General features: G+C 36.3%; 1 protein-coding gene and 27 non-coding genes across 28 annotated transcripts in view; 26 read left to right on the forward strand and 2 right to left on the reverse strand.

Annotated features, from left to right (window-relative positions):
* The window catches only part of LOC114539808, a 247,148-nt gene that overhangs the window by 114,105 nt on the left and 113,714 nt on the right, over positions 1 to 19,329 (forward strand). The window lies entirely within an intron of this gene.
* On the forward strand, positions 130 to 201 carry Trnap-ugg. The gene has a single exon. It is a non-coding gene; the product is annotated as a tRNA-Pro (tRNA).
* Trnat-agu lies at positions 926 to 998 on the forward strand. The gene has a single exon. It is a non-coding gene; the product is annotated as a tRNA-Thr (tRNA).
* On the forward strand, positions 1,733 to 1,814 carry Trnas-uga. The gene has a single exon. It is a non-coding gene; the product is annotated as a tRNA-Ser (tRNA).
* On the forward strand, positions 2,243 to 2,314 carry Trnap-ugg. Its single transcript has one exon. It is a non-coding gene; the product is annotated as a tRNA-Pro (tRNA).
* Trnat-cgu lies at positions 2,819 to 2,891 on the forward strand. The gene has a single exon. It is a non-coding gene; the product is annotated as a tRNA-Thr (tRNA).
* Trnat-agu lies at positions 3,047 to 3,119 on the forward strand. The gene has a single exon. It is a non-coding gene; the product is annotated as a tRNA-Thr (tRNA).
* Positions 3,853 to 3,934, forward strand: Trnas-uga. Its single transcript has one exon. It is a non-coding gene; the product is annotated as a tRNA-Ser (tRNA).
* Positions 4,354 to 4,425, forward strand: Trnap-ugg. The gene has a single exon. It is a non-coding gene; the product is annotated as a tRNA-Pro (tRNA).
* On the forward strand, positions 4,929 to 5,001 carry Trnat-cgu. Its single transcript has one exon. It is a non-coding gene; the product is annotated as a tRNA-Thr (tRNA).
* Trnat-agu lies at positions 5,156 to 5,227 on the forward strand. The gene has a single exon. It is a non-coding gene; the product is annotated as a tRNA-Thr (tRNA).
* On the forward strand, positions 5,961 to 6,042 carry Trnas-uga. Its single transcript has one exon. It is a non-coding gene; the product is annotated as a tRNA-Ser (tRNA).
* Positions 6,470 to 6,541, forward strand: Trnap-ugg. The gene has a single exon. It is a non-coding gene; the product is annotated as a tRNA-Pro (tRNA).
* On the forward strand, positions 7,047 to 7,119 carry Trnat-cgu. The gene has a single exon. It is a non-coding gene; the product is annotated as a tRNA-Thr (tRNA).
* Trnat-agu lies at positions 7,276 to 7,348 on the forward strand. The gene has a single exon. It is a non-coding gene; the product is annotated as a tRNA-Thr (tRNA).
* Positions 8,079 to 8,159, forward strand: Trnas-uga. Its single transcript has one exon. It is a non-coding gene; the product is annotated as a tRNA-Ser (tRNA).
* Positions 8,584 to 8,655, forward strand: Trnap-ugg. Its single transcript has one exon. It is a non-coding gene; the product is annotated as a tRNA-Pro (tRNA).
* On the forward strand, positions 9,167 to 9,239 carry Trnat-cgu. The gene has a single exon. It is a non-coding gene; the product is annotated as a tRNA-Thr (tRNA).
* Positions 9,395 to 9,467, forward strand: Trnat-agu. Its single transcript has one exon. It is a non-coding gene; the product is annotated as a tRNA-Thr (tRNA).
* Trnas-uga lies at positions 10,202 to 10,283 on the forward strand. Its single transcript has one exon. It is a non-coding gene; the product is annotated as a tRNA-Ser (tRNA).
* Trnap-ugg lies at positions 10,710 to 10,781 on the forward strand. Its single transcript has one exon. It is a non-coding gene; the product is annotated as a tRNA-Pro (tRNA).
* Positions 11,291 to 11,363, forward strand: Trnat-cgu. Its single transcript has one exon. It is a non-coding gene; the product is annotated as a tRNA-Thr (tRNA).
* Positions 12,963 to 13,044, forward strand: Trnas-uga. Its single transcript has one exon. It is a non-coding gene; the product is annotated as a tRNA-Ser (tRNA).
* Positions 14,593 to 14,665, reverse strand: Trnat-ugu. Its single transcript has one exon. It is a non-coding gene; the product is annotated as a tRNA-Thr (tRNA).
* Trnaq-cug lies at positions 15,510 to 15,581 on the forward strand. Its single transcript has one exon. It is a non-coding gene; the product is annotated as a tRNA-Gln (tRNA).
* On the forward strand, positions 15,898 to 15,969 carry Trnac-gca. The gene has a single exon. It is a non-coding gene; the product is annotated as a tRNA-Cys (tRNA).
* Trnat-ugu lies at positions 16,358 to 16,430 on the reverse strand. The gene has a single exon. It is a non-coding gene; the product is annotated as a tRNA-Thr (tRNA).
* On the forward strand, positions 17,549 to 17,621 carry Trnat-cgu. The gene has a single exon. It is a non-coding gene; the product is annotated as a tRNA-Thr (tRNA).

The following is a 19,329-nucleotide window of genomic DNA, read 5'->3' on the forward strand; positions in this document are numbered from 1 at the left end:
TGTTTTCAACAGCAAAATGGGATGTTTTCCGCACGAATTAACGGAAGTCTCTTGAACCTTAGTTTTTCATGTAATATACCGGATTTTTTTAAAATTACACCGAAAGATAATGAACTTTTCCCCAGGTGTGGCTTGCTGGTCTAGTGGTATGATTCTCGCTTTGGGTGCGAGAGGTCACGGGTTCGATTCCCGTGCAAGCCCTGATGCCCTCATAACTTAAATTTTTGCGCGATTGAGTTTCTTTCTTAGCTTTTAAGAAAAAAAGCAGTGTTGAACTCAAGTTGCAATCTCCCGATAAAACTTTTCCCATGCAGCATCAATCCTATCAATATACATGCAAGGAGGAGATCTAGTATGCATAAATGTAGACGTTGTACATGTCAACAATGAAGACCTTGTCAATCATCATATACAAGTACATCAGGAAAATGAATTCGTGCGACTTTTTTATAGTGCGTGGCACATTTTTCATAACCCAAGAATAATTTGTACTCAAAAATAACACTGTAACATTTTCAACTATCATATCACCGTATGATTACCATTGCCATCGTCTACAGGATAATCTCAGTAACGGTGTTTGTGAAAGCTACAGAATTGATCGACCAAACTTTAACACTAATATTTTTCCTTTTAGTTTAGCTTGGCAGGAATAACTATTTTTCGCCGATGATTCATTTTACCTTTTTCAAAAGTATTACGGTTTGCCTTATTAGCTCAGTGGTTAGAGCACTGGTCTCGTGGGGTCCGGAGTTCAACTCTCTAAGGCTTGATTTTTTTAACTTGTATGGTAAGGGTGAGTAAAAGACTTAAATATTTGTGATCATTACGCATTTAATAATCGCCGTGAAAAAATTTACCTGCAAAATACGTTTTTTGAAACATTTGTTTACATTTCTATTCGCGCAAGGTTTTTTTTCTGGGTGCCTCCTTAGCTCAGTGGTTAGAGCACTGGTCTAGTAAACCAGGGGTCCAGAGTTCGAATCTCTGAGGAGGCTTTCCACATTTTCAACTTAAACTTAATAGTATCTACGAACATGAACGAGTGTTTTGACCGGCTTCTTGTATATAACGATACTGAACAAAGTTTCATGACTTGTTCTTTATAAATCAATATCTATAATAATTCATTGGGTTTTATTGACATGTGTTCCATTGTTATCATCAACCAAGAGCAAAGCTTGTTCATATAGGTAACGTATACCTAACCCTTAAACTTGGGCATGGTAAATAATGAAACTTCTTATGTAGGCTCATCTTATATAAGTTCTAATTTGAAATAAAAAAGCGTGTAATATCTATATACTGTAGAACAGCTAATAAAAATAAAAACTTAACGCCCATGACCAAAACTGCTAAGGCTCGAAATCAGAATTAGCAGCCATTGATTGCAGTTAATTGCTGTCTCGGATATGCTGCTGAATGCTGTGATGCACAATCACTGATGCATGATCTATTTACACGCCCTGTGAACTGCCTGATTTCTATCAATAATTAATTCCTATGATAAAAGCTTCCGCCAACCGTCACAGCGAGTTCCCCGAGACCCTTTCTTTTTTTCTCAGTCTTATTATAATTCCAAAATTCTGCTGGCAATTGAAAAGCAGTTTGGAAGGCATACCAATTCCAGAGAACCTATTAATGTGCCCACAACGTAAAATCTGTGGTAAAATAAACAGGTAAGTTCCAAGCTATCCGTGGTAAAGCAAATAAGCGACTCCTAAGCAATTATGTAGTCGTGGCCGAGTGGTTAAGGCGACAGACTTGAAATCTGTTGGGATATTCCCGCGCAGGTTCAAATCCTGCCGACTACGACTTTTAATAGTCCGAAAGATGATCATGTAACACGGAGAAGTTGTTTGCCACCAGGTGGAATTTCGTCTCAAAACATACGACATAATATTTTTTTCATTTTTTAAAAAATACCAGTCAGAGCAGTTAAAATTTCTAATACTTGATGTGAAATGGTTAATATTATACCCTTTTAACGCAAATTTATGCATTCCCATTCGGTTACAAAAAAATAATGTAAATAAACATGGTGATTGAACTAAAACGTAATTACCTCTTGTCAAAAGGACCTCTATTCAGAAATTATTGCTTTTTTATAGGCTTGTTTTCAACAGCAAAATGGGATGTTTTCCGCACGAATTAACGGAAGTCTCTTGAACCTTAGTTTTTCATGTAATATACCGGATTTTTTAAAATTACACCGAAAGATAATGAACTATTCCCCAGGTGTGGCTTGCTGGTCTAGTGGTATGATTCTCGCTTTGGGTGCGAGAGGTCACGGGTTCGATTCCCGTGCAAGCCCTGATCGCCCTCATAACTTAAATTTTTGCGCGATTGAGTTTCTTTATTAGCTTTTAAGAAAAAGCAGTGTTGAACTCAAGTTGCAATCTCCCGATAAAACTTTTCCCATGCAGCATCAATCCTATCAATATACATGCAAGGAGGAGATCTAGTATGCATAAATGTAGACGTTGTACATGTCAACAATGAAGACCTTGTCAATCATCATATACAAGTACATCAGGAAAATGAATTCGTGCGACTTTTTTATAGTGCGTGGCACATTTTTCATAACCCAAGAATAATTTGTACTCAAAAATAACACTGTAACATTTTCAACTATCATATCACCGTATGATTACCATTGCCATCGTCTACAGGATAATCTCAGTAACGGTGTTTGTGAAAGCTACAGAATTGATCGACCAAACTTTAACACTAATATTTTTCCTTTTAGTTTAGCTTGGCAGGAATAACTATTTTTCGCCGATGATTCATTTTACCTTTTTCAAAAGTATTACGGTTTGCCTTATTAGCTCAGTGGTTAGAGCACTGGTCTCGTAAACCAGGGGTCCGGAGTTCAACTCTCTGATAAGGCTTGATTTTTTTAACTGTGTATGGTAAGGGTGAGTAAAAGACTTAAATATTTGTGATCATTACGCATTTAATAATCGCCGTGAAAAAATTTACCTGCAAAATACGTTTTTTGAAACATTTGTTTACATTTCTATTCGCGCAAGTTTTTTTTCTGGGTGCCTCCTTAGCTCAGTGGTTAGAGCACTGGTCTAGTAAACCAGGGGTCCAGAGTTCGAATCTCTGAGGAGGCTTTCCACATTTTCAACTTAAACTTAATAAGTATCTACGAACATGAACGAGTGTTTTGACCGGCTTCTTGTATATAACGATACTGAACAAAGTTTCATGACTTGTTCTTTATAAATCAATATCTATAATAATTCATTGGGTTTTATTGACATGTGTTCCATTGTTATCATCAACCAAGAGCAAAGCTTGTTCATATAGGTAACGTATACCTAACCCTTAAACTTGGGCATGGTAAATAATGAAACTTCTTATGTAGGCTCATCTTATATAAGTTCTAATTTGAAATAAAAAAGCGTGTAATATCTTATACTGTAGAGAACACTAATAAAAATAAAAACTTAACGCCCATGACCAAAACTGCTAAGGCTCGAAATCAGAATTAGCAGCCATTGATTGCAGTTTAATTGCTGTCTCGGATATGCTGCTGAATGCTGTGATGCACAATCACTGATCATGATCTATTTACACGCCCTGTGAACTGCCTGATTTCTATCAATAATTAATTCCTATGATAAAAGCTTCCGCCAACCGTCACAGCGAGTTCCCCGAGACCCTTTCTTTTTTCAGTCTTATTATAATTCCAAAATTCTGCTGGCAATTGAAAAGCAGTTTGGAAGGCATACCAATTCCAGAGAACCTATTAATGTGCCCACGACGTAAAATCTGTGGTAAAATAAACAGGTAAGTTCCAAGCTATCCGTGGTAAAGCAAAATAAGCGACTCCTAAGCAATTATGTAGTCGTGGCCGAGTGGTTAAGGCGACAGACTTGAAATCTGTTGGGATATTCCCGCGCAGGTTCAAATCCTGCCGACTACGACTCTTAATAGTCCGAAAGATGATCATGTAACACGGAGAAGTTGTTTGCCACCAGGTGGAATTTCGTTTAAAACATACGACATAATATTTTTTCATTTTTTAAAAAATACCAGTCAGAGCAGTTAAAATTTCTAATACTTGATGTGAAATGGTTAATATTATACCCTTTTAACGCAAATTTATGCATTCCCATTCGGTTACAAAAAATAATGTAAATAAATGGTGATTGGACTAAAACGTAATTACCTCTTTCAAAGGGACCTTATTCAGAAATTATTGCTTTTTATAGGCTTGTTTTCAACAGCAAAATGGGATGTTTTCCGCACGAATTAACGGAAGTCTCTTGAACCTTAGTTTTTCATGTAATATACCGGATTTTTTTAAAATTACACCGAATAATGAACTATTTCCCCAGGTGTGGCTTGCTGGTCTAGTGGTATGATTCTCGCTTTGGGTGCGAGAGGTCACGGGTTCGATTCCCGTGCAAGCCCTGATCGCCCTCATAACTTAAATCTTTTGCGCGATTGAGTTTCTTTCTTAGCTTTTAAGAAAAAAGCAGTGTTGAACTCAAGTTGCAATCTCCCGATAAAACTTTTCCCATGCAGCATCAATCCTATCAATATACATGCAAGGAGGAGATCTAGTATGCATAAATGTAGACGTTGTACATGTCAACAATGAAGACCTTGTCAATCATCATATACAAGTACATCAGGAAAATGAATTCGTGCGACTTTTTATAGTGCGTGGCACATTTTTCATAACCCAAGAATAATTTGTATCAAAAATAACACTGTAACATTTTCAACTATCATATCACCGTATGATTACCATTGCCATCGTCTACAGGATAATCTCAGTAACGGTGTTTGTGAAAGCTACAGAATTGATCGACCAAACTTTAACACTAATATTTTTCCTTTTAGTTTAGCTGGCAGGAATAACTATTTTTCGCCGATGATTCATTTTACCTTTTTCAAAAGTATTACGGTTTGCCTTATTAGCTCAGTGGTTAGAGCACTGGTCTCGTAAACCAGGGGTCCGGAGTTCAACTCTCTGATAAGGCTTGATTTTTTTAACTATGTATGGTAAGGGTGAGTAAAAGACTTAAATATTTGTGATCATTACGCATTTAATAATCGCCGTGAAAAAATTTACCTGCAAAATACGTTTTTTGAAACATTTGTTTACATTTCTATTCGCGCAAGGTTTTTTTTGGGTGCCTCCTTAGCTCAGTGTTAGAGCACTGGTCTAGTAAACCAGGGGTCCAGAGTTCGAATCTCTGAGGAGGCTTTCCACATTTTCACTTAAACTTAATAGTATCTACGAACATGAACGAGTGTTTTGACCGGCTTCTTGTATATAACGATACTGAACAAAGTTTCATGACTTGTTCTTTATAAATCAATATCTATAATAATTCATTGGGTTTTATTGACATGTGTTCCATTGTTATCATCAACCAAGAGCAAAGCTTGTTCATATAGGTAACGTATACCTAACCCTTAAACTTGGGCATGGTAAATAATGAAACTTCTTATGTAGCTCATCTTATATAAGTTCTAATTTGAAATAAAAAAGCGTGTAATATCTTATACTGTAGAGAACAGCTAATAAAAATAAAAACTTAACCCCATGACCAAAACTGCTAAGGCTCGAAATCAGAATTAGCAGCCATTGATTGCAGTTTAATTGCTGTCTCGGATATGCTGCTGAATGCTGTGATGCACAATCACTGATGCATGATCTATTTACACGCCCTGTGAACTGCCTGATTTCTATCAATAATTAATTCCTATGATAAAAGCTTCCGCAAACCGTCACAGCGAGTTCCCCGAGACCCTTTCATTTTTCTCAGTCTTATTATAATTCCAAAATTCTGCTGGCAATTGAAAAGCAGTTTGGAAGGCATACCAATTGCAGAGAACCTATTAATGTGCCCACGACGTAAAATCTGTGGTAAAATAAACAGGTAAGTTCCAAGCTATCCGTGGTAAAGCAAAATAAGCGACTCCTAAGCAATTATGTAGTCGTGGCCGAGTGGTTAAGGCGACAGACTTGAAATCTGTTGGGATATTCCCGCGCAGGTTCAAATCCTGCCGACTACGACTCTTAATAGTCCGAAAGATGATCATGTAACACGGAGAAGTTGTTTGCCACCAGGTGGAATTTCGTCTCAAAACATACGACACAATATTTTTTTCATTTTTTAAAAAATACCAGTCAGAGCAGTTAAAATTTCTAATACTTGATGCGAAATGGTTAATATTATACCCTTTTAACGCAAATTTATGCATTCCCATTCGGTTACAAAAAAATAATGTAAATAAACATGGTGATTGGACTAAAACGTAATTACCTCTTTTCAAAGGGACCTCTATTCAGAAATTATTGCTTTTTATAGGCTTGTTTTCAACAGCAAAATGGGATGTTTTCCGCACGAATTAACGGAAGTCTCTTGAACTTAGTTTTTCATGTATATACCGGATTTTTTTAAAATTACACCGAAAGATAATGAACTATTTCCCCAGGTGTGGCTTGCTGGTCTAGTGGTATGATTCTCGCTTTGGGTGCGAGAGGTCACGGGTTCGATTCCAGTGCAAGCCCTGATCGCCCTCATAACTTAAATTTTTGCGCGATTCAGTTTCTTTATTAGCTTTTAAGAAAAAGCAGTGTTGAACTCAAGTTGCAATCTCCCGATAAAACTTTTCCCATGCAGCATCAATCCTATCAATATACATGCAAGGAGGAGATCTAGTATGCATAAATGTAGACGTTGTAAACATGTCAACAATGAAGACCTTGTAATCATCATATACAAGTACATCAGGAAAATGAATTCGTGCGACTTTTTATAGTGCGTGGCACATTTTTCATAACCCAAGAATAATTTGTATCAAAAATAACACTGTAACATTTTCAACTATCATATCACCGTATGATTACCATTGCCATCGTCTACAGGATAATCTCAGTAACGGTGTTTGTGAAAGCTACAGAATTGATCGACCAAACTTTAACACTAATATTTTTCCTTTTAGTTTTAGCTTGGCAGGAATAACTATTTTTCGCCGATGATTCATTTTACCTTTTTCAAAAGTATTACGGGTTTGCCTTATTAGCTCAGTGGTTAGAGCACTGGTCTCGTAAACCAGGGGTCCGGAGTTCAACTCTCTGATAAGGCTTCATTTTTTTTAACTATGTATGGTAAGGGTGAGTAAAAGACTTAAATATTTGTGATCATTACGCATTTAATAATCGCCGTGAAAAAATTTACCTGCAAAATACGTTTTTTGAAACATTTGTTTACATTTCTATTCGCGCAAGGTTTTTTTCTGGGTGCCTCCTTAGCTCAGTGGTTAGAGCACTGGTCTAGTAAACCAGGGGTCCAGAGTTCGAATCTCTGAGGAGGCTTTCCACATTTTCAACTTAAACTTAATAAGTATCTACGAACATGAACGAGTGTTTTGACCGGCTTCTTGTATATAAATACTGAACAAAGTTTCATGACTTGTTCTTTATAAATCAATATCTATAATAATTCATTGGGTTTTTGACATGTGTTCCATTGTTATCATCAACCAAGAGCAAAGCTTGTTCATATAGGTAACGTATACCTAACCCTTAAACTTGGGCATGGTAAATATGAAACTTCTTATGTAGGCTCATCTTATATAAGTTCTAATTTGAAATAAAAAAGCGTGTAATATCTTATACTGTAGAGAACAACTAATAAAAATAAAAACTTAACCCCATGACCAAAACTGCTAAGGCTCGAAATCAGAATTAGCAGCCATTGATTGCAGTTCAATTGCTGTCTCGGATATGCTGCTGAATGCTGTGATGCACAATCACTGATGCATGATCTATTTACACGCCCTGTGAACTGCCTGATTTCTATCAATAATTAATTCCTTTGATAAAAGCTTCCGCCAACCGTCACAGCGAGTTCCCCGAGACCCTTTCTTTTTTTCAGTCTTATTATAATTCCAAAATTCTGCTGGCAATTGAAAAGCAGTTTGGAAGGCATACCAATTCCAGAGAACCTATTAATGTGCCCACGACGTAAAATCTGTGGTAAAATAAACAGGTAAGTTCCAAGCTATCCGTGGTAAAGCAAAATAAGCGACTCCTAAGCAATTATGTAGTCGTGGCGAGTGGTTAAGGCGACAGACTTGAAATCTGTTGGGATATTCCCGCGCAGGTTCAAATCCTGCCGACTACGACTCTTAATAGTCCGAAAGATGTCATGTAACACGGAGAAGTTGTTTGCCACCAGGTGGAATTTCGTTTAAAACATACGACATAATATTTTTTTCATTTTTTAAAAAATACCAGTAAGAGCAGTTAAAATTTCTAATACTTGATGCGAAATGGTTAATATTATACCCTTTTAACGCAAATTTATGCATTCCCATTCGGTTTCAAAAAAATAATGTAAATAATTATGGTGATTGGACTAAAACGTAATTACCTCTTTTCAAAGGGACCTCTATTCAGAAATTATTGCTCTTTTATAGGCTTGTTTTCAACAGCAAAATGGGATGTTTTCCGCACGAATTAACGGAAGTCTCTTGAACCTTAGTTTTTCATGTAATATACCGGATTTTTTTAAAATTACACCGAATAATGAACTATTCCCCAGGTGTGGCTTGCTGGTCTAGTGGTATGATTCTCGCTTTGGGTGCGAGAGGTCACGGGTTCGATTCCCGTGCAAGCCCTGATCGCCCTCATAACTTAAATCTTTTGCGCGATTGAGTTTCTTTCTTAGCTTTTAAGAAAAAAAGCAGTGTTGAACTCAAGTTGCAATCTCCCGATAAAACTTTTCCCATGCAGCATCAATCCTATCAATATACATGCAAGGAGGAGATCTAGTATGCATAAATGTAGACGTTGTAAACATGTCAACAATGAAGACCTTGTTGAATCATCATATACAAGTACATCAGGAAAATGAATTCGTGCGACTTTTTTATAGTGCGTGGCACATTTTCATAACCCAAGAATAATTTGTATTTCAAAAATAACACTGTAACATTTCAACTATCATATCACCGTATGATTACCATTGCCATCGTCTACAGGATAATCTCAGTAACGGTGTTTGTGAAAGCTACAGAATTGATCGACCAAACTTTAACACTAATATTTTTCCTTTTAGTTTTAGCTTGGCAGGAATAACTATTTTTCGCCGATGATTCATTTTACCTTTTTCAAAAGTATTACGGGTTTGCCTTATTAGCTCAGTGGTTAGAGCACTGGTCTCGTAAACCAGGGGTCCGGAGTTCAACTCTCTGATAAGGCTTGATTTTTTTAACTATTTATGGTAAGGGTGAGTAAAAGACTTAAATATTTGTGATCATTACGCATTTAATAATCGCCGTGAAAAAATTTACCTGCAAAATACGTTTTTTGAAACATTTGTTTACATTTCTATTCGCGCAAGTTTTTTTTCTGGGTGCCTCCTTAGCTCAGTGGTTAGAGCACTGGTCTAGTAAACCAGGGGTCCAGAGTTCGAATCTCTGAGGAGGCTTTCCACATTTTCAACTTAAACTTAATAGTATCTACGAACATGAACGAGTGTTTTGACCGGCTTCTTGTATATAACGATACTGAACAAAGTTTCATGACTTGTTCTTTATAAATCAATATCTATAATAATTCATTGGGTTTTATTGACATGTGTTCCATTGTTATCATCAACCAAGAGCAAGCTTGTTCATATAGGTAACGTATACCTAACCCTTAAACTTGGGCATGGTAAATAATGAAACTTCTTATGTAGGCTCATCTTATATAAGTTCTAATTTGAAATAAAAAAGCGTGTAATATCTTATACTGTAGAGAACAGCTAATAAAAATAAAAACTTAACGCCCATGACCAAAACTGCTAAGGCTCGAAATCAGAATTAGCAGCCATTGATTGCAGTTCAATTGCTGTCTCGGATATGCTGCTGAATGCTGTGATGCACAATCACTGATGCATGATCTATTTACACGCCCTGTGAACTGCCTGATTTCTATCAATAATTAATTCCTTGATAAAAGCTTCCGCCAACCGTCACAGCGAGTTCCCCGAGACCCTTTGCTTTTTTTTCAGTCTTATTATAATTCCAAAATTCTGCTGGCAATTGAAAAGCAGTTTGGAAGGCATACCAATTCCAGAGAACCTATTAATGTGCCCACGACGTAAAATCTGTGGTAAAATAAACAGGTAAGTTCCAAGCTATCCGTGGTAAAGCAAATAAGCGACTCCTAAGCAATTATGTAGTCGTGGCCGAGTGGTTAAGGCGACAGACTTGAAATCTGTTGGGATATTCCCGCGCAGGTTCAAATCCTGCCGACTACGACTCTTAATAGTCCGAAAGATGTTCATGTAACACGGAGAATTGTTTGCCACCAGGTGGAATTTCGTTTCAAAACATACGACATAATATTTTTTTTCATTTTTTAAAAAATACCAGTCAGAGCAGTTAAAATTTCTAATACTTGATGCGAAATGGTTAATATTATACCCTTTTAACGCAAATTTATGCATTCCCATTCGGTTACAAAAAAATAATGTAAATAATGGTGATTGGACTAAAACGTAATTACCTCTTGTCAAAAGGACCTCTATTCAGAAATTATTGCTTTTTATAGGCTTGTTTTCAACAGCAAAATGCGATGTTTTCCGCACGAATTAACGGAAGTCTCTTGAACCTTAGTTTTTCATGTAATATACCGGATTTTTTTAAAATTTCACCGAAAGATAATGAACTATTTCCCCAGGTGTGGCTTGCTGGTCTAGTGGTATGATTCTCGCTTTGGGTGCGAGAGGTCACGGGTTCGATTCCCGTGCAAGCCCTGATCGCCCTCATAACTTAAATCTTTTGCGCGATTGAGTTTCTTTATTAGCTTTTAAGAAAGAAAGCAGTGTTGAACTCAAGTTGCAATCTCCCGATAAAACTTTTCCCATGCAGCATCAATCCTATCAATATACATGCAAGGAGGAGATCTAGTATGCATAAATGTAGACGTTGTAAACATGTCAACAATGAAGACCTTGTTGAATCATCATATACAAGTACATCAGGAAAATGAATTCGTGCGACTTTTTTATAGTGCGTGGCACATTTTTCATAACCCAAGAATAATTTGTATTTCAAAAATAACACTGTAACATTTTCAACTATCATATCACCGTATGATTACCATTGCCATCGTCTACAGGATAATCTCAGTAACGGTGTTTGTGAAAGCTACAGAATTGATCGACCAAACTTTAACACTAATATTTTTCCTAGTTTAGCTTGGCAGGAATAACTATTTTTCGCCGATGATTCATTTTACCTTTTTCAAAAGTATTACAGGTTTGCCTTATTAGCTCAGTGGTTAGAGCACTGGTCTCGTAAACCAGGGGTCCGGAATTCAACTCTCTGATAAGGCTTGATTTTCTTAACTGTGTATGGTAAGGTTGAGTAAAAGACTTAAACATTTGTGATCATTACGCATTTAATAATCGCCGTGAAAAAATTTAACTCCAAAATACGTTTTTTGAAACATTTGTTTACATTTCTATTCGCGCAAGGTTTTTTTTAATAAGTATCTACGAACATGAACGAGTGTTTTGACCGGCTTCTTGTATATAACGATACTGAACAAAGTTTCATGACTTGTTCTTTATAAATCAATATCTATAATAATTCATTGGGTTTTATTGACATGTGTTCCATTGTTATCATCAACCAAGAGCAAAGCTTGTTCATATAGGTAACGTATACCAAACCCTTAAACTTGGGCATGGTAAATAATGAAACTTCTTATGTAGGCTCATCTTATATAAGTTCTAATTTGAAATAAAAAAGCGTGTAATGTCTTATACTGTAGAGAACACCTAATAAAAATAAAGATTTAACGCCCATGACCAAAACTGCTAAGGCTCGAAATCAGAATTAGCAGCCATTGATTGCAGTTGAATTGCTGTCTCGGATATGCTGCTGAATGCTGTGATGCACAATCACTGATGCATGATCTATTAACACGCCCTGTGAACTGCCTGATTTCTATCAATAATTAATTACTATGATAAAAGCTTCCGCCAACCGTCACAGCGAGTTCTGCGAGACCCTTTCTTTTTTTTCAGTCTTATTATAATTCCAAAATTCTGCTGGCAATTGAAAAGCAGTTTGGAAGGCATACCAATTCCAGGGAACCTATTAATGTGCCCACCACGTAAAATCTGCGGTAAAATAAACACATGGCGAGAAATTTTGGACACGCACAGGGGGGTTCTAATTTATTCTAACGAATAAATTGTTCTAATTTATTCTAACGAATCACAAGTGAAATACACACGATATATCACATTCTAAATACCCTAAAATGCGACAAAAAAGTTCGAATATGCCTTAAAACCATGGCAACAAGTCAAGGCTTGGTTGCCTAGCAAATATAGACGATGAAAAACAATTTGAGTTATTTTTTGTAGAGTTTTTTGGGGAAAAAGGTCAGTTTTGATGAAAATATAACGTTGAAATTTGCTGATTTTGAAGCTAGAAACCGCAAGAGATATATATTCTTCACATTTTTGCACTGATGGGTGTTCAAAATCATCGCTGGGAGTTTAGAAAACCGATAGAACATTTTGGTTATCGTGGCCCGATCGCGCGAAAATCTTAAAAGTTTAACGGTCAAAACAACTTTCGACGCTATAAATGGTGTTTTTCTATACTTTAATAGCCGTTCGCTATTTCCTGCAAAACCGCAAGAAGTATTAACATCTAAATATCATCCATGATATCAAAATATCAAGTTTTACGTCTAAAAACAGAATCAGATAGAAAATTTTCACATTTTTAAAAAGTTTAGAGGTAAAGCCACATTTTTAATATAACCCTAATAAAGCCGTGTGATTTCACGTGGCCATATTGTTTCGAATCTCCTGAAATCTGTGTATCTACCGCGCGTGCGTGTTCAAAATTTCTCGCCATGGGTAAGTTCCAAGCTATCCGTGGTAAAGCAAAATAAGCGACTTCTAAGCAATTATGTAGTCGTGGCCGGGTGGTTAAGGCGACAAACTTGAAATCTGTTGGGATATTCCCGCGCAGGTTCAAATCCTGCCGACTACAACCCTCTATAGTCTGGAAGATGTTCATAGAAATTGTTTGCCATTAGGTGGAATTTCGTTTCAAATTTCAAAACATACGACTTAATATTTTTTTAATTTTTTAAAAAATACCAGTCAGCGCAGTTAAAATTTCTAATACTTGATGTAAAATGGTTAATATTATACACTTTTAACGCAAATTTATGCATTTCCATTCGGTTACTAAAAAAATGTAAAACAGGTATGCACGATCACGGAGTGTAGCTCAGTGGTAGAGCATTCGACTCCACATGCATGTTCTAAAAATTTGTAAAACGGGGGTCCATACCTGGAATACAGGGAATATAATTACTTTATCTTAATAATGGGCGTGCATAGATATACAGTAGAGCCAGGAATTTCTCAGTAATTTTTCTAGGTGTTTATGTCCTGTGGTGTAATGGTTAGCACTTCGGGCTCTGAGTAGGATAAATTATATAGTTGCTATAGTTGCCTATATACTTTTGTAAAAGTTTTTACAAAAGTATGCAAAAGCCTCATCAGAGAGTTGAACTCTGGACCCCTGGTTTACAAGACCAGTGCTCTACAGGGAATATAATTACTTTATCTTAATAATGGGCGTGCATAGATATACTGTAGAGCCAGGAAGTTCTCAGTAATTTTTCTAGGTGTTTATGTCCTGTGGTGTAATGGTTAGCACTTCGGGCTCTGCACGTTGGTCATATTCGGCAAATTTTCTCCCGGTAAAGACGGCTCAGTTTTTCAGCGGTCTTCGCATAAAAAAGTAAAAGCTTTTCGTTTTACGCCTTGCTCTCAATTTTATGTAAGTTGTCCGCTGACAATATGAGCCTGCACGAGTGGGAGAAACTTAGCTAAGTTGGACCAGCGTGCTGAGTAAGATAAATTATATTGTTGCTATAGTTGCCTATACAGGGTGTATCAAAAAAAAGGTAATCCAACTTCAACAAGCTATTGTACGTGAACTACTCAGTGTATGAGCGAATTTTTTTCATATTCAGAAAGATCAGGCTTTTAACTATCGGGTGACATGTTTTTAATACCAAATGGTGAAAAAGTGAGCACATACGAGGCTGATAAAAAATGTTAGTCGCAATCGCATATTTTCACCTTTGAGCCTAATTAAAGCAGTGCATAACAAAAGAAAAAAACAATTAATCATGAACATGTCACAGCTTGCACCGGTTTTATGCCGCATTGCTTGGAATGTTCTCCTTATTCCTACTTAATATGCATATGCGGGTAGTTTATTCAAAAGCAAAATTCTTCAATTAAGTCCCAAAGAGAGTTAATTTTCAATGGTTTCAGTCCCAACTCTCAGAGGTGAAAATATGCGATTTCGACTAACACTTTTTATCAGCCTCCTATTTGCTCATTTTTTCACCATTTGGTATCAAAAACATGTCATTCGATAGTTAAAAGCATAACCTTTCGGAATGTGAAAAAAAATTCGTTAATAGAATGAGTAGTTCACGTACAATAGCGCACCAAAGTTGGATTACCTTTTTTTTGATACACCCTGTATACTTTTGTAAATACGAAAGTATGCAAAAGCCTCATCAGAGAGTTGAACTCTGGACCCCTGGTTTACAAGACCAGTGGTCTAACCACTGAGCTAATGAGGCGTATGTGCAAGCTTAACACGAATATAATTGTGTGAATACTTTATCTTAATAATGTGCATGCGCGTAGCAAACTACATAATTATATATCATGCAGCCAACATTCGTCAGTTAGTTTGATAGATTTTTAGGGTCTGTGGTGTAATGGTTATTACTTCGGACTCTGACTTCGAGAATCGGAGTTCAATTTTTGGTAGAAACTCTTAGAAATCATTCATTCTCCGTCTTTATATATTTTTTTAATTCAGACTTTCTCTTACAGGTGTCTAAGAATATAGCATATGACAGGTATGCTGCATGGAACGCTCAGAGAGAGTAGCATATAGTGGTATGGCATCCGACTGCTGGTTGACAGGTCACTGCGGTCAGTGGTTCAACTCCGCTCGCTCCTTCAAGTTCTATAAATTAAAGCAAAATTAAATATTTTTACGGTACCCATTAGTGCATGAAAAATCCCAATTTATTTTCGTGGGAAAAAGCCGTACGTTTGATAAACAATCCATGCAGTTTAGGTTTTTTGAATGACTCTCTGGGACACATGCATGTTCTATATTATATTTGTAAACCAGGGCTCCATACCTGGAATAGAGGGAATATATGTAAATACTTCATCTTAATAATGTGCGTGTATATAGACTATACATCACAGCGCGGGTCAGATGTATATGATGAGTCGTCAAAAGATTGCAGAATACGTATTCGCAAGAAAAATTGAACTTTTTCATGCTATTCAAAAGGTTTCTCTTTGATAGCGGTACAGAAATACACGATTAGGAACCAGCGATTATATTTCCGGGTTGAAATGTCTCAAACACCAATTTCTGCTGTGTCTTTCAGTAGATGGTTAGGTTCTGTGGTGTAATGGTTAACACTTCGGACTCTGAATCCGGGAATCCGAGTTCAATTCTCGGTAGAACCTTGCTAGAACTGTTAATTTTATGTCTTTATGTAAATTTTGTAGCTCTGGTTTTCTCTTATAGCCCATTTGAGAAAAAATATATGTTTTTGAATAAGATTTCGAAAAGATCTTTTTTATTGAAATGATAACTTTATCAGGAAATGGTTTCGATCCATTGACCTCTGGGTTATGGGCCCAGCACGCTTCCACGGCGCCACCCTGCTTACTACACACTGCTTCTATGCTATGAATATAAAACTTGTGCTATTTTGAATAAGGTAAGAACAGCAAGAAATGTTCTTTTAGGAGAATAGCATCAAACAGGTTTGCACGATCAGGGAGTGTAGCTCAGTGGTAGAGCATTCGACTGCAGATCGAGAGGTCAGTGGTTCAACTCCGCTCGCTCCCTTCTCTTTCATGAATGAATGAAAAATCCAACATTTTTATCGTACTAATTAGTGAATTAAAAAACCCAAATTTATTTTCGTTGCAACAATCTGTTAGATTGATAAATAATCAGTGTAGTTTAGTGTTTTTTCAATGACTCTCTGGGACACATGCATGTTCTATAAATTTGTAAAACGGGAGTCCATGCATACCTGGAATACAGGGAATATAATTACTTTATCTTAATAATGGGCGTGCATAGATATACTGTAAAGCCAGGAATTTCTCAGTACTTTTTCTAGGTGTTTATGTCCTGTGGTGTAATGGTTAGCACTTCGGGCTCTGAGTAGGACAAATTATATAGTTGCTATAGTTGGCTATATACTTTTGTAAATACAAAAGTATGCAAAAGCCTCATCAGAGAGTTGAACTCTGGACCCCTGGTTTACAAGACCAGTGCTCTAACCACTGAGCTAATGAGGCGTATGTGCAAGCTTAACACGAATATAATTATATGAATACTTTATCTTAATAATGTGCATGCGCGAAGCAAACTACATAATTTTATATCATGCAGTCAACATTCGTCAGTAAGTTTGATAGCTTTTTAGGGTCTGTGGTGTAATGGTTATTACATCGGACTCTGACTTCGAGAATCGGAGTTCAATTCCTGGTAGAAACTCTTTTAAAACATTCATTCTCCGTTTTTATGTATTTTTTTATTTCAGGCTTTCTCTTACAGGTATCTAAGAATATAGCATATGACAGGTATGCTGCATGGAACGCTCAGAGAGAGTAGCATATAGTGGTAGAGCATCCGACTGCAGGTTGACAGGTCACTGGGGTCAGTGGTTCAACTCCGCTCGCTTCTTCCTTTTCTATAAATTAAAGAAAAGTTAAATATTTCTATGGTACCCATTAGTGCATGAAAATTCCCAATTTAATTTCGTGGCGAACAGCCGTACGTTTGATAAACAATCCATGCAGTTTAGGTTTTTTGAATGACTCTCTGGGACACATTTATGTTCTATATTATATTTTTAAACCAGAGCACCATACCTGGAAGAGGGGAATATTTATAAAAATACTTCATCTTAATAATGCGCGTGTATAGACTATACATCACATTACGGGTCAGATGTGTATGATGAGCTGTTAATAAAAAAAGCAGTGCTAAACTCAAGTTGCAATCTCCCGATAAACTTTTTCCATGCAGTATCAATCCTATCAATATACATGCAAGAAGGAGATCTGGTATGCATAAATGTAGACGTTGCAGACCTTATCAATCATCATATACAAGTACTGAACATCAGGAAAATGAATTCGTGCGACTTTTTTATAGTGCGTGGCACATTTTTTATAACTCAAGAATAATTTGTAACTAAAAAAAAACACTGTAAAATTTTCGACTATCATATCATCGTATGATTACCATTGCCATCGTCTAAAGGATAATCTCATGGACGGTGTTTGTGAGAGCTACTGAATTGATCGACCAAACTTTAACACTAATGTTTTCCCTTTTAGGTTTAGCTTATCAGGAATAACTATTTTTCGCTGGTGATTCATTTTACCTTTTTTAGAAAAGTTACGGATTTGCCTTATTAGCTCAGTGGTTAGAGCACTGGTCTCGTAAACCAGGGGTCCGGAGTTCAACTCTCTGATAAAGCTTAATATTTTTTAACTGTCTATGGTGAGGGTGAGTAAAAGACTTAAATATTTGTGATCATTACGCATTCAATATTCGCCGTGAAAAAATTTACCTTAAAAATATGTTTTTTGAAACATTTGTTTATATTTCTATTTGCGCATACATTTTTTTCTGGGTGCCTCCTTAGCTGAGTGGTTAGAGCACTGGTCTTGTAAACCAGGGGTCCAGAGTTCGAATCTCTGACGAAGCTCTTCACATTTTCCACCTAAACTCGATAAGTATTTGATTTCTACAGGGTGTCCCAAAAAAAACGAAAACTATTGAAATCACCCATAACAATGCAATTGTTATACAGGGTGTCCCAAAAAAAACGAAAACTATTGAAATCACCCATAACAATGTAATTGTTAGAGTTTGAATGCCTAAGCACTCTGTTGGGACCCACAAGTGTATAAATGTTTGCCATAAGCATTTTTATGCATGCATATGATGCAGTAAAATTTGCTCGTACGCGAAAATGATATTCATTAACAATATTTAAATGTGCATCTCAATTACCATGACCTTCGACATGTCTCCTTTCTCTAGCAACACAAACCATTTAGCATTTCACTGAGTTGCATTAAATCCCCACGGGTTAAAATTCGTGCACACGGCATTCAAATTTTAACAATGAGTGATTTCAATAGTTTTCGTTTTTTTTGGGACACCCTGTAGTTTGAATGCCTAAGCACTCTGTTGGGACCCACAGGTGTATAAATGTTTGCCATACGCATTTTTATGCATGCATATGATGCAGTAAAACTTGCTTGTACGCAAAAATGATATTTACTAACAATTTTTACAATTTACAAATATGGATAACAATATTTAAATGTGCATCTCAAGGACCATGACCTTCGACATGTCCCCTTTTTCTAAAAACACAAAGCATTTAGCATTTTATAAGTTGCATTAAATCCCCACGGGCTGAAATTCGTGAACACGGCATTCAAATTTTAACAATGAGTGATTTCAATAGTTTTCGTTTTTTTTGGGACACCCTGTATACTAATTCATTGTATTTTATTGTGTTCTATTTTTATCATCAACCAAGATCAAAGCTTGTTCATACAGGGTGTATCAAAAAAAAGGTAATCCAACTTTGGTGCGCTATTGTACGTGAATTACTCATTCTATTAACGAATTTTTTTCACATTCCGAAAGGTTAGGCTTTTAACCATCGAATGACATGTTTTTGATAACAAATGGTGAAAAAATGAGCAAATAGGAGGCTGCTAAAAAGTGTTAGTCAAAATCGCATATTTTCACCTCTGAGAGTTGGGACTAAAACCATTGAAAATGAAATCTCTTTGGGATTTAAATGAAGAATTTTGCTTTTGAATAAGCGACCCGCATATTCATATTAAGTAGGAATAAATCACATTAGGAGAACATTCTAAGCAATGCGGCATAAAACCAGTGCAAGCTGTGACATGTTGTGATTAATTGTTTTTTTCTTTTGTTATGCACTGCTTTAATTAGGCTCAAAGGTGAAAATATGCATTTTGACTAACACTTTTTATCAGCCTCCTATTTGCTCATTTTTTCACCATTTGGTATTAAAAAACATGTCAGCCGATAGTTAAAAGCCTGATCTTTCCGAATGTGAAAAAAATTCGTTCATAGACTGAGCAGTTCACGTACAATAGCGTGTTGAAGTTGGATTACCTTTTTTTTGATACACCC

Source organism: Dendronephthya gigantea, unplaced genomic scaffold, assembly GCF_004324835.1.
Source record: "Dendronephthya gigantea isolate DGI-Jeju-01 unplaced genomic scaffold, DenGig_1.0 000219F, whole genome shotgun sequence".
Classification (NCBI taxonomy): Eukaryota; Metazoa; Cnidaria; class Anthozoa; order Malacalcyonacea; family Nephtheidae; genus Dendronephthya; species Dendronephthya gigantea.